Raw genomic sequence first — 14,076 nt, forward strand, 5'->3', positions numbered from 1 at the left:
CGACGGGAGAAACATTCTACCCACATTTAAAATAGAAAGATGATGAAAACATTTCCACTGGAAATGATGGCAAACAGAGACTGGGCCCACGGAACAAAGGCTGGTCAGTACATGTAGTGACAGACAGCTGATACAACACTACCGCACTTTTTAATATCTCCACCGACTGAATTTCAAAGAAATTGCTGTGGAGACACTGCACATCACATGATCTGGATGAACCAAGTAACACCCTCCTGTCAAAAATTATTGGGGCCCCATCTTGTGCCTCAGTGTTTATGCTAAAAGGACAATGTGTAAAGGTAGACATGGCCCTGTGACATGGTCACAATGAGGTCAATATCCAAGTCCAAGGCGAGTTGTTACCCCATTAAACCTCTGAAGGAAGAGGATTATATCTGTCTTGCTTTTAAGACCCCGGGTTGTGACTGCAGTTGTACACACTCCACTGCTCCAGAGGAATCTGCCAGGCCTATGGTAGCATGTGCTCCTTGCAACAGTGTAAAATGAAGGCACTGTTGGAGTTTGGGGCGGGGACAGATTCCCTTCCCAATAAAAATTATATATCATTCCTGTTAGACAGCAATGAAAAAACAGAGCAGGGAAATAGAGCAGTGATGGACAGTACCCATGTAAAATAAAAGGACAGTAGGCCATCTCTCCCTCTCTTCTGTTTTAAGTACTGGCCCTCTTACTGGGTCAGCTGGAAGTGGAAAATTAGCACAACTCCCCCAGGCTGGGATTTATCCCACATCTCTTCCAATTAGCTTCCTGAGCTTTTGGAGATAATTGTGGCGTACAGTGGAGAGACAGGAGCTTCGACAGCCATTCCACAGGCAGACTTAATTTCCACAGACAGTCATGTGCTCTCTCACAAAAAGAGACAAGGGAGTGAGAAGGCGGGAGAGAATGTGAATGTATTTGTATGAGAGAGGGTGAAGTTTGGGATCAACATCCGTACATCTCTACTGGTTAATCCTGTTCAGAGAGCCCGTCCCCAGAGCCTGGTTTCGTTAAGTACTTACATACGCCACCAGAAGTCTTGTTGGAGTTGGTAGAAGTTTTGCATGTGTTGTCATTTATAGCGCTATCATCGTTAATAACAGGGAGGGATTAGTGGAGTCGCCTTTTGATCCTATAATCCTCGCTCTTCGAAATCCCAAAACTTTATCGGCTTGCCTTTCTAACCGGACCAAGTGATCTTCTGGGACGGAAAGAAATTGACCTCAAATATGAGGCGCTAGTTGTGCTGCGAAATGTCAGACAGGTGACAAGGGTAATTCATGGGTGGCAAACAGTTGGTCTAATGTGCCTGAGATGAGTCTCAGGCTCATATGAGGCTGTTGTTAAGGGAAACTAAAGGACTTCATAAATATGCCCTCGATTTTGTGCTGTTGGACATCATTGGGTGGTTGTTTTAATCACTAAAGCTTACAATGTAATCTAGGAACTTCTCCATAATAGATTTGCCTAAAATTGATTCATGTAAAATAGGAATGAATGCAACACATCCTAGAATGCACATCACTCAAGATGCTAGTAACTCAAAGCCTCATGAATGCTTGCGCTGCGCAGGTGTGCTTCAGCATTTCCCCAGAGATTGGAGCTTGGGTAGCCAGGCAAAGCAGTCTTCAAGGGATATTATGAAAAGGATTACACCATCTCAGACACACCTGTTACCAGCATCACAAATATGGTTAATCATCTTTACCATACTTAATTCTCCAAATCTCTAACCAGAACAAATTGCAACCATTATACTGACTGCACATGTATTTGACTCTCAAGTTCAAGTCTAAAAAAAAAATTCAGAGAGCAAATTAGACGTTAAACTCATAAAACAGACATTTGCAGTGACGGAATAAAAGCCTGTATCTACTATTGTAGTGCCTCAATTGTGGATTTTCAACCATCAACATACATAAAAAATACTAATGCTCCAAATTGGCTTCCTAAACACAGTAGGTAAAACATAGCAGATAAGTGAAGTGCTCTGTGCTTTTACACCCTCAAATAATTAAAATGCATTATTTGGGTCTATCATTTAATCTGCAATAGACAGTAGTCTAACATTTTGACATTAGGCCAAACCAGAAAAATCTTGTGTAAAGCACTGCATGAAAGTTCACCATTTGATGTAGGGCTTTAAAAAGTCGTAGTCATTTGTGGCTCAGACAGTTGGTAGAGCCTGGCGCTTGCAACGCCAGCGTTGTGGGTTAGAGTTCCACACGGGACTAATATGAAGAAACAAGAGTATGCAAATGTATGCGATCAGTAGTGGAAGCGCTGCGGATGAGAGCGTCTGCTAAATGACTAAAATGGACGGGAGGAAACTACTCAACATTTTTTTAAAGATAGAATCGGCACGAGAGAGTTCCGCATGGCTTGTCCTGCTCTCTTCATTAATCTGACACCGTCTCCCTCCCCATCGCCCCCTCACGATTGATGCTCTACTTAATTTACATCCGGCCCTCCTTTTCACTACCATAAACCCGGTCCAAGGAGCGGGTTGGTCTCCGCCGAGCGAGAGAAAGAAGCGAGTCGTGATCGCGCACTGGAACTAATTAATGAGCCAGGGTTCCGTTTATGTTAAGCAATGTTTGAGAGAAGAGAAGGACAGGAACTTAATTACATGGAGCTGGAGACGAGAATAGCAGCCAACGATTTGGTTGCAAAAGGGGGCTAGGCCGTTTGAAGGGCTTGGGGTTCTTTATAGGCTTGAGCTAGCTCATGCTCGTAGTGCTGCCTGCCTAGCTGTCACTGTGTGGACATTAAACCCTGTGTCACATTGTTTCTTAAGATTTGTGAGCCGTGTATTTCTCATGGGTGATGTGTCCAATGGGCTGTAGCGTTGGAGATTATTTTACTCTTGGTAAGGAAAGCGAACACTCTGGGTTCTGCTGAATAACCAAGCATTGTTTAATAATGGCTGACAATTGGGAATCATTGGTACCTTGGTGTTAGGAGGTTCATCGTCTGAAGGGAAACAAGTCGGTATGAAATGCCATGCTGTGCCACATGTTGGCCATTTTCGTTAAGGCAATCAATCAGTCGCGGTGTGCCTACATACACGTGCAATGTTATTAGATACATGTGATCATTGAGTGTCCAGAGCGTGCCTGTGTGTTTGGAATGTTTCCTAACCTTAGGGAAAGGGGGTGTCAGGAAGGGAGCCTGAGGTTAGCTGGGGGAGCCCACAAGAATATGTAGCTGCCATAAAACAAAGCTGGGTTTCCAAATACCTTGCTGATGGATTTATAAACTTCAGACTGAAGAAAAGAGAGCACTGTTTATTTAAGATGCTTAGATCTGATTCTTTTTTAAGGCTGACCACAATTTATAGTAGAACAAAAAGAAAAGGCTACGGAAAGCCTCAGTGTGGTATGTTAAAAAGACAAACCTGAAACAGAAGAGAGGCAGGGGGAAAGATTGCCTTTCCATGCATCTCGGGGTTAGTGCGATTAGGTCACCTATGTATGGGAGGAAGTTATTAACTCCAGGTCGTGGAGCGAACTGTGAGCCCGGGCTATGGCCTTCCCTAACCCTTACCCTTGCCTCCGTCCCTCCCTCTCTAGATTTTCTCTGCCTCCTTCCATCCCTCCCACACATGTGCTGTGAGGCCCTGGTCCTCTGGAGACCCGTAGGGTGCAAAGGACACTGGGAATTTAACAGCGCTCTCCACACCTCGCTGAAACAAGACACATGGGTCTGTGGTCTGCATGTGCCTAGTACCAGAGAACGGTATGTTATGGGCACATACTGTATAGTTCTCAAAAGTAAGGTAAAAAAGTTTTTGTCTATATATATATATATAGTAGATACGAACATGCAACCTATCATAGTCATAATTAAATTAAATGATGTCAATTGCCTAATGCAGTTAAAATTCAGGAGTAATACCTAGCTCTTCAAATACAATAAATATGGAATCAGTTTACGGGGTGGAATGTGGAAAACTCCAGGCGGTTATAAAGTCCTGTTACCCCAATGCATTTAAATAGTTATTTCTAATGTTGGATTCCAGGGTTTCAGCGCTCACCAGGCCCTCACCTGTTTTGCTGCCTGGAGCTACAGAAAAACCTCAGAACAGCCAACCTCAATACGCCACTGTGACAGACAGACGCAAAGGGAAGAATGGTCAGAAGGGTGACGACAGCTTGGTTTTGTGTGGAAGATGGGGCTGGGCGTGTAGGAGTGGGGAAAGACACAGCACCACAGTATTCCTATGGGGTTGGGCAGGGTGGTCAGCCAACCCTGTTCCTCAGAACTCGAAAATGCCTTATCCCTGCTGGGGCGGACCGCCAAAGCCGCAGCTGTTATAGAGGAAACCCTGACCATGAGTGACGCAGCTCAACCCAAACATCCACAGCGACACCACGACACCATAGACCCATGAAAATGCAGCACAACCATTACGCTATTGTGGCATTTCCAGCCTAAAAATGAATCTTAATCACCTGTTGCCTAAAATCCACTTCACTGAATCAGGACACAATGATCAAGCAAATAAGTCTCTCATCCACTCATCTCTGTCATCACAGACCGACATGAATCATCCCTTGTTGGATTTTGTTTAGTTTTTTTAAGACACCGTTTTGGGAATTTGTATGCTTTTTTGAGAAGATGTGGGGAAATAGCAGGGAATCTTTGCTGAAAGAGCAGCGTGTCAGCTGTTAACCTATGACGCTGCAGTAGCAGATGTCCACCGGAGGCAGCATCTCAGGCCACTGTACTACACCTGACCACTGTACTACACCTGACCAATGTACTACTCCAGGCCACTGTACTACCCCAAGCCACTGTACTACCCCAAGCCACTGTACTACCCCAGGCCACTGTACTAACTCAGGCCACTGTACTAGACCAGGCCTCTGTACCACCCCAGGCCACTGTACCACCGCAGGCCTCTGTACCACCCCAGGCCACTGTACCACCCCAGGCCACTGTACCATCCCAGGCCACTGTACCATCCCAGGCCACTGTACCATCCCAGGCCACTGTACCCCAGGCCACTGTACTACCCCAGGCCTCTGTACCACCCCAGGCCACAAATGGAAGACTTTCCCTGCCTCTCAGCCGCATACTGTTTTATCTGAGAGAGATTCCCTGTTTCTGGTAAGAAGCTATTCTGGTCTAGTTGGTTATAAATAAGATCTCTGTCTTATCCTCTCTCAATCAATTTAATTTTAATTTACAATGACACATATTTTATAAGCTCCTGTACATACTAAGTTTTAACAATGGCAAGGGAAAATACATATGATCTATGGGAAATAGTGTTTGTGTCTCTAATGTGGTTATTCATTTGGGAGGATATTAGGAAATGCAGGTGGTTTCTCACCTTTTTGTGGGCCATGTGAACAAGCCCCAGATCGACCCTTGCCGTGTTTATTCAGGTTTGATGATCAGTTTGCTACAACACAGAATTCTGCCACAATAAATCCTTGAAGCAGTGCCCAGGATGCCGCTACACCCCTAGTGGGAGCAGAAAGGGAAAAAGCCAGAAGGCTAGAGTCCTGTGGGACATGGACGTGTTGTGGAAGCCGCATTGGAGTGACATTTTCATCTAAAATTGTAACCAGGAGTAATTATTTTTATTTAGGAGGGGGTTTAGGATCCATGTACACTAAGGTTCCAGAGGAGTATGTCCAGTGGTTCTCCACCAATTCCCACAGGACACGCTGAGAATGCTGGGAAGTAATTGATGAGAATGACTGGCCCTCCTCAAGCAGTTGGTCCACAGCAGGGCTCTGTGAGGGGAGAATCCAAAGCCTCAACCAGGCTTCACACAAACTGAAATTGACACGGAGCATGACCTACTGTACGCCAAAACCCCCAAACTCTTGTGAGCAGTCGGTGAAACAGTGATGGTACAAGCCACATGATATGGAATAGCAAAGTTTCCAGAATGCAAAACCAGCATGAAAGACTTCATCCATGATTTGATTTGTTTCTGGCTGTTAATAACTCAAAACAGAGTGGTTCCTACAAATGTTCTAACTTGTTAACAGTTAAAGTTAGAAAATATGACCCCATTCCCGATATATAAGATTCTCAGAAACATGTATCTGTTTGCTTCAGAACCATTTATAACAGAGTGGTCAATGATTATGAAGTCATTTTACCAAACTATTGCCTGATCTTCCTTCATACATTTCAAATCTTTCTTCCTTAAGTTGTTGAATGAATAACAATTCTGAACAATAAAAACACTGACATTTTGATATTGGTGCACATAGCTGTAACGTCTGCTCCACGTGGCACCGCGGCTCCCCTTCCTCGCCGGCGCTCCACCCTCGCCGGTGTATTTACCACCGGCAGGAGTGTGATGGCAGCAGTGCATCCCCAGGACGCACCTGTTTCCAATCACTGTTCGGTTGTGTATATATTCTGTTGTTCTTACGGATTATGATTTGTCTGACGTGGCCGTGTTGGTGCGTCTTGTTTTACCTTTACAAAAAAAAGACTAAAGAAAGACTCATTGATTGCTATCGTCTGTTTTATTTCTTTTCCCTTTTGGCCTCACTTTTACGCATTAGTTGCAGTCGCACCATCACAATAGCAAATAAAGTTAGGAAAGTACTGACTTTTTTTGAAATAATGTCTTTTTTTGAAAGCCAGGTTTGCCTATGGCAGCCTTTAATGATGGCAAGGCCATGCTCATTGAGTCCCAAGCTGGCTGAGGAGGGTCTTCTCCAGGGTCAAATCTCTGTGGGTGTGGGCTTTGTTTTTGAAGGTTTGAGAATGAAATGATCTCTTTTCAGGATTTTACTCATTTGTGTTTATCCTAACTCTGCTTTGCGTGTATTATTATAATAGTTTGTTTACTCTGAGGATACTGCAGAATTCCCATTTGGGGCATTTGTCCCATTCTGGGTTGGTAAGTAGAGCTGAGACCTCACTACCACATAGGGCAATGGGTTCTAGAACTGATGCTAGTATTTTAAGCCAGATCCTGTCTAGAACATTTAGTTTTATGTTCTTTTAATGGTGTCTGCCTCTCTTGTCCAGCTCAAAGCATGCAAAACAGTTTTTACTTTAACCCAGTGATCACTGACAAACCTAATTACACACTGTTCAAATATGATGATTCTATGCCAGGCCAGGTGGGGTTTGGCTACCTCTGTTCCCCGTGTTTCTGTTTAAGGGTTCTAACATTTTTCAGTTTTTTTGGCCTCTTGTTTAAAGTTCACAAGATGCAACGTATGTATACACTTCCTGGATGGCTTCCTGGATGCAACCAAGCTCAGAACCAATGTGCCTACAGGACAATATGCGAACAGCAATGAGCTCAACACCACTGAAGGCCACAACGAAGCGGAAATAGACAACTTTTTAGGGATACAGATCCATTCTATGACAACAACCTTAATAGATAAGCATGGACACACTGACACTCATCACCATCTATATCAATCGATCCGGCACAAAAATATGACCAATGCACGGACCAGCACCACAAAGGCAGGATGATAAATAAGCCTGAGGGCTCACTTGAAGAGAAGTTGGCACGGCAGTTCTTCTGGGCAAACTTTTCGATTACTTTGATGGACAACATGGCCAATGCATTGAGTTGCGGCTGTCCCATGGTATTGCGAGTGAAGGTTTTTACCCTCTTCAAGGTGTAAAAGTTCCTCTCTGACTTGGATGTCGTCATAGGTGTTGTTTTGATAACGGTCTCAACAAAAGCCTCCTCTAGGTTGTTCTCATGGATGGATCTTAACAAAGACAGGGCCGTCTTACCAGTGTGAAGCTCAGTGTGGCAGTACAGAGTGGTCAGCTCAGACTTCAACTTTTCCTTGTTTCCTAGAGGACATAGTTTCACCACACAACTCCGATGTAGGGAATGACCGGACAAATTTTGAGAAGAGCAAGCTGTCAACCAGCTTGGCAGCAATCCGGTGGTCACTTTGTGAAAACCTCTGCTCCATCTGGGAGATGTGTGTCGCATGCCTCCTTCATCACCGGCGCTGTGTTGGTTACTCATCGGCCTGGCTCGCCTGTTCCATCGTGAACGGTGGCAGCCCATTCATCAGTTTGCTTCCGCATATCCTGGACATTCTCCTTGAAACGGGTGAGCGCACTGCTAATCCCAGATGCACCGATGCTCCGTTTTTGCAAATTGTTGTATAAAACATCAACTTCTGGCATAAGGAAGAAAAATATTTCCAGCAGCAGCAGAAAGGCTCGATCCCAGAGTTTTTTTGACAGCCCATATGCCTCACTTATGGTGGCCTCATCCCATCCTGGTTGTGTGCGTATGTCCTCCATACACAGGAGCAGCGCAGCGCAGTTTTCCCAAACTGCATTGACAGTTCTACTTTTAAATCTCCTTCGTACAGCGGGTGGCCTTGGAATGCGTCTCTGTGTTGCCTCAGCAAGTGCCGCAACACGTTTTGGAGCGCCAGAGAAAAAGGTGGCAAAAGCAGTTAAATCTGCAAAAAACACCTTCAGGATGTTTATCCTTGCTGAACAAAGTTGCTGGTGAGCATAGCAGTGATCAAACTGGGCATGTGGGTATGTCTCTTTCATTAGCGTCTGTACCCCTCGGACGTTTCCACTTATTACAGTCGCACCATCATAAGTTTTAGTGATCAGCTTTTCTCCCAGCTTCAGTGGTTCCAGCACACCATTGATGCGATTAGAGGCCGAGTCCTGTTTTATCTTTGACTTCCACAAACTCCAAAAACATCTGTCACTGTATTGTCAGGCAACATGTATCGCAACACAACCACCATTTCTGATTTACAGGAGACATCAGTTGTCTCATCTGCCTGTATGGCAACAAATGATGTCTCGTCCACTTGCTTGGCTATCTCCTCCCTGTACACTTCATACATACAGTCTAACAGTTCGTTTTGTACAATGCTAGATGTCCCTGTGAAGATGTGCTGAGCGTCATAGTGCCTCTGAAGTCTTGAATCGCCCTCACACATAGTCTCGAAAACGCATCTGAATATTCCAGGATTCAGGAAGTTGGAATATCGTTGTGCCCTCGAAGTGCGGTTTCACATTTTCCATGCAGTTTAATACATGTTTTCCTCCACCTATTTGTTATGCTGCTCAATGGAGCGCCTGTATGCACTGTCAACTTGGGCCGCGACATTTACCCTTCCAAGTAAGCCCAACTTCACAGCATTGCCCAGATGACTCCCGCTGCTCTCATGTTTTGCAATCCTCTCAGAATAAACCGTCCTCAACCTTCTTTTTTATGCTAATCGTTTGCCACTTTTTATTTAAAAACCACTCCACATTAAACCCGTGGTTACTTTTACCAGCAGTTTGAGTGATGACAATATCCTGTGGCTGAAGGGCACCAAGTCACTTTACTTCAAGTTTCTCCTACAAATTAAGGTTTTCAAGCCGGTGCTCGAGTATGAAATCCACTTTATTCATTTTCTCAAGTTATCTGGCATTTGTGAAGCTAACAAGCTAGATAAGACAATCTACCCTCCTTGCTCTTCTTGCCGACTAATGTTGGTGCCAGACAGACAGACAGCCAATCAGGTCTGAAATACGCTGTAGTGGGGCTACTGGCTGCCAGCCCCACTTGGCTTCAAATTTGTGTGATCTACATTGATCACACTAACATTCTGAGCATACGTATTAATATTTTTTCATTGTGAGAGAGGGGCTAGCCCCACATTCATGCTTAACCTATGGCCTACTGTGAACTCGAATCGGCAGAATGCAGTTTGAAGCAGCAATGCAGGGACCAATGAACATGAAAGAAAATCCTAACACAAATTATATGCAATTTAGGAAGATGCTATATTCTTAGATAATAAATTATAGGAAGTAATCTTTGAGAAATTAAAATAACATAATTTTGTTGCAGTTCTTTCTGATGACAATAGGTGGGGCTGTGCACATGGACAGCACCTGCCCCTAATGACCAGTCGCCCCTGTATGCATGCATGAAAACACACCATTTCACCACCACCAGTCTGTACTTTTGACACAAGGCAGGATGGACACTTGGATACATGCATTTAATGCCAATTTCTAACCTTACTGTATGTTGCAGCATAAACTGAGATTTGTCAGACAATTTTTTTCAATTGTCCAGTTCTGGGGATCAGGTGCCCACACTAGCCTGATCTTCCTGTTTTAGCTAACAGGCAAAGTCTATTGCTTCTATAGCACATCTGCTTCAAGATCAGGGTATTTGTGGCCTTTCTGTCAGCTGGAACATGTCTGGCCATTCTCCTCTGACCTCTCATAAACAAGGCGTTCATAACTGCCGCTAACTGGATATTTGTGTCTTTTTGCATAATTCTCTGTAGACTCTACAGAATTTAGTGTGTGAAAATCCCAGGAGGTCAGCTGTTTCTACTGAAACTAATGTCTGGCCTCAACAATCATACCACAGTCAAATTTGTTTTGGTCATGGGTCTTCCCCATTCTAATATTTAGTTGAACAACCACTAAACCTATCGACCATGTCGGCATGCTTTAGATATGGAGTTGCAGCCACATGATTTGTTGCTTGTCTCTTTGTGTTAACGGGCAGGTGTACCCAATTAAGTGGCCGCTGGACATGATTTGAATCGAATAGACAATCTTTGTCTTGGATGGGAACTCCAGTTTTATTAATTCTATGAAATCTTTCCCTCTAAACGATAAGCGGTATGCATGTGGATAACATTTGAAAAACTGCGCCTGTGGCTAGATGTCTGGAATGTTCTTTTTACACAACACGGTAACAGTAGCTAAGTGATATAGGGGATAACATGCACTGGCTACACATGGGAGAGATGGCTTCACAAATCAAAAAAGGTTGTAGTTCAGTCACTGTTCCTGAACTACAAAGCCCCAAAGTCAAGCAGCGCTCTCCCCAAGGTGCCCTCTGTGTAACTGCCTTGATATGTATCTTTCCTGTAAGCCAGTTGGTCGTCCGTCCATTTGGTGATTCATGGGAGAGCACATGTGAACCTGCATTTTTAAACCACAGGAAGAGGTGTGGTGTGTGAGGACAGAGAGACAGGGCCAGAAAATATATGGCATTTGTAGTTTACTCCGTGTGTGTGATCCTCAAGAGATGTCTCAATGCAACTTGAAGGGGCTTATAATGGAAGACAAGCCTACACAGGAGAGAGGAGCATTGCAGTCTTTCTCCTTGTTTTCCCCAATCACTCACTCACAGATTCTGTATGCAGTCTACTGTACAAGGCTCTACGGTGTCCTTCACTCTCAAACAGAAGAAGGTGCAAAAGACAACCTCTTTTACTGTGTAATACTTTCATTCCCTCCTTTTTCTTTCTTTCTTTCTTCCTTTCTACTAAACTCCAGCCACTCTGTTTGTGGTTCACTCATGACATTTCGGTAATTAAAGCCAAATGGTATCCTTCGATTAGGCTTCCAGCTGCATGCCTTTAATTCCATACAATCAAAGTGTCCTGTTCAACTGCTTGCTGTCACGGCTACCAGAGCTATTTGTCACAACAGAGACAAAAAGGAACATTTAGGAGCAATAAAGAATATCACTTCTACAGTTTTACCCCGTTATGGCTGCATCAAAGAGAAAATGAACGAAAACATATATGATTTCACAAACAAGGGTAATTGTAGACACTATATTTAAACCAGCAGAAAAAGGAACAACCTTTTGCAGGGCCAACTTCAGTATGCACAACGCTGAAGTCAAAGGCTTGCCTGTTGGGAACAGCATTGGAATGAACCATGTCAACTTCATACACGTTAGAGCTTAACGTTTCTGAGGTTGACACTTTGAGAAAATATAACTATGCTGATATGTGATACGCGCTACCTCTGTGTCATCGGTTCCTCCAGATGGCTGTTCTCCCCCAGCGCTGTGACCTTTAGATAGCAGGAGCACTGCGTGATCCCATGAACTCACCCCAAACCAGGAACTCAGCGTTGTTTTTTGACTCATTTCCCGCTGTTTTGACTAGGGGTACACGTGTGCCAAACTCGCATACACACATGAACCATCCAGTTTCCCTTTGATGTAACATTTCTCTATAGATCGAAGGCTCATTGTTATCTCTTTCCATGTGGAAAAAAGACCTGGGATTTAGAATAGAGTTGGAGGTCTCCTTTTGTATAATGACTCAAACTGATATCTTCGCATCCATATCATTCGCTTTTCGTCAAAGACTCCTTTCATTGCAGGCATTTAGGTGATGGCTAAATGAGTGGCAAAGTAGAAAACTGAAGTAATCAGCGATTGGATCCAGTTTCAAAGCCACTAACAAATTGTTTTTTAAAATATGGCACATCCAAGGTAAGCCATTGATTTATTCAGATGTTTTTGAAACAAGACATTTCTTGGGAGGCGTTTAGATTCAGACACCTATAGTTGAAAAGAAACCAGCGTCCCTAGACGTTCAACCAATAGGAAGGAGTTTGGGTTGCCAAGGAAACTCTCCGGGTGCCTGGGAGATTGGTCATGGTGGCTGCCTCAGCTACTGCTGTCAGAGATATTAAACTGTGTTGATCATGGTGCATGATGGGACAGACTTGCCTTCCACTTCTTCTTTATGCCCAAGATGCTGGCTAGGGTTCCTTATGGGGCTGGGGTGTAGTGTTTCTGTGAGACAGTAGATCTTGGGTTGTTTGTCTTGATACACTGAAATATCTTCTTGTTGAGTGCATGTGTAAACAGAATGGTGCGGTAAGTGCTAGTCTTTCCTTAATTATGCAGAACTAACAGTTGGCTGGAGATTAACCCACACTAACCAAAGGGATTTACAATTTTAGGAAAGCCTTTCAAATCCATGCATTCTGGAAGGGGGCTGCAGGAGTTAAATCATTTGCTGGGCAAAAATGACCCAATTATTTGGATGCAAGTCATGAAGCAGCCTCCCATTCTTTATTGTGGCCTTTTTATTGGTGAAAATAGCCTATGAAATGAATATCCTTTTTTCACGACAACTCCGCTGTGTTGGACTGATTCTTTCCACCAGCTCCTCAGGACATGGGATGGCTGCGGGGACGGGGTGTTGGATCCAGGGGGGGAATTCTCTTCCAGTCCAACGCCAGGACAGCCCTGTATCCTGGAGACGGGAGGCCAAAACATTTCAGCTTGGATTTAGTGCCATCGTTAAACTATTCTGATGTAATTATGAGGCACTAAATGAAGAGTGGGATTGCCCTGTCGCCAGTGGAGCAAAAAGTCACTCCACATGAAGTTGATTTCAAGAGACGCAAGGGCCTCTGTGCCATGGCTACAAGGCTGAGTGAGGGGTCCCCAAGAGGACCTCTTTCTCTCACACCCACACACACACACACAGACACACACAGGCATGCACACACAGCATGCAAATGCACAAAAAACACACGTACACTCCAACCGCTCCACCCCCTAGCACTCTCCCTATCTCTAAGTAGCACTAAGCATCCACCCTATCATTTCCTATGCATCATGAAGCATGATGATTTAGCGTGCGCGGAGGGCTCTGGGTTCATCCTTCACATTGAATGAGCCGGTTATTATGCACATCCATCCACTGTTGTCCAAACAGGCAAATCAATGTTTTCATCAACTTCATCCAAACCATTAGATCACCCCAAGGAAATCACTAAATGTTCATTAATGTGGCTTGCAAAGGCCCCAGTTTCAATCTTTCACATATTTCTTATTGTTGTTCATATTTTGGAATGCGACTCCTCGTACAACATTTATGGTAGGAATACCATTCTAACCGTAAAACGTACAGAATGTTGTAATGTGGGATGCTTGTATTTTTCTTTTTAATACTACTTAAACTTTTTAAATTATATATGTTTCACTTTAAAAACCTAATTTGCTTAACTGGAATTGCTACAAGACTCTAAAGGTCCCATTGTTGAAAAGCAAATGATTTCACATTAAATCACAGTTAACATAAACAAGCTACTTTTAACACTTTCACTACTTAGAAAAAACTGTTTAATTAACCCTCTAACAGCATCTGTTGAACTTTTCAAGCATGGGAGACCAAATGAACTATGTTTTACATGTTTAGTCCTGCCCAACTTACAAGTCCTTAAGACCTTGGTAATTTATAACTATCTAACTGTGCATACATTTGCATAATTAGCTTTCATTAAACCATTTACAGGACCTCTTGA

At 43.8% G+C, this 14,076-nt stretch overlaps 1 long non-coding RNA gene across 2 annotated transcripts; it reads left to right on the plus strand.

Annotated features, from left to right (window-relative positions):
* The first annotated feature begins 2,336 nt into the window (after positions 1-2,336).
* Positions 2,337-6,486, plus strand: LOC109616026. Of its 2 annotated transcripts, none has more exons than XR_002197058.2 (3): positions 2,337-3,451; positions 3,576-3,741; positions 4,025-6,486. It is a non-coding gene; the product is annotated as an uncharacterized LOC109616026 (long non-coding RNA). The 2 variants fall into 2 exon arrangements; XR_002197059.2 differs by having other exon boundaries at positions 2,337-2,872.
* The last annotated feature ends 7,590 nt before the right edge of the window (positions 6,487-14,076 follow it).

This window comes from Esox lucius, chromosome 8, assembly GCF_011004845.1.
Source record: "Esox lucius isolate fEsoLuc1 chromosome 8, fEsoLuc1.pri, whole genome shotgun sequence".
Taxonomy (NCBI): domain Eukaryota; kingdom Metazoa; phylum Chordata; class Actinopteri; order Esociformes; family Esocidae; genus Esox; species Esox lucius.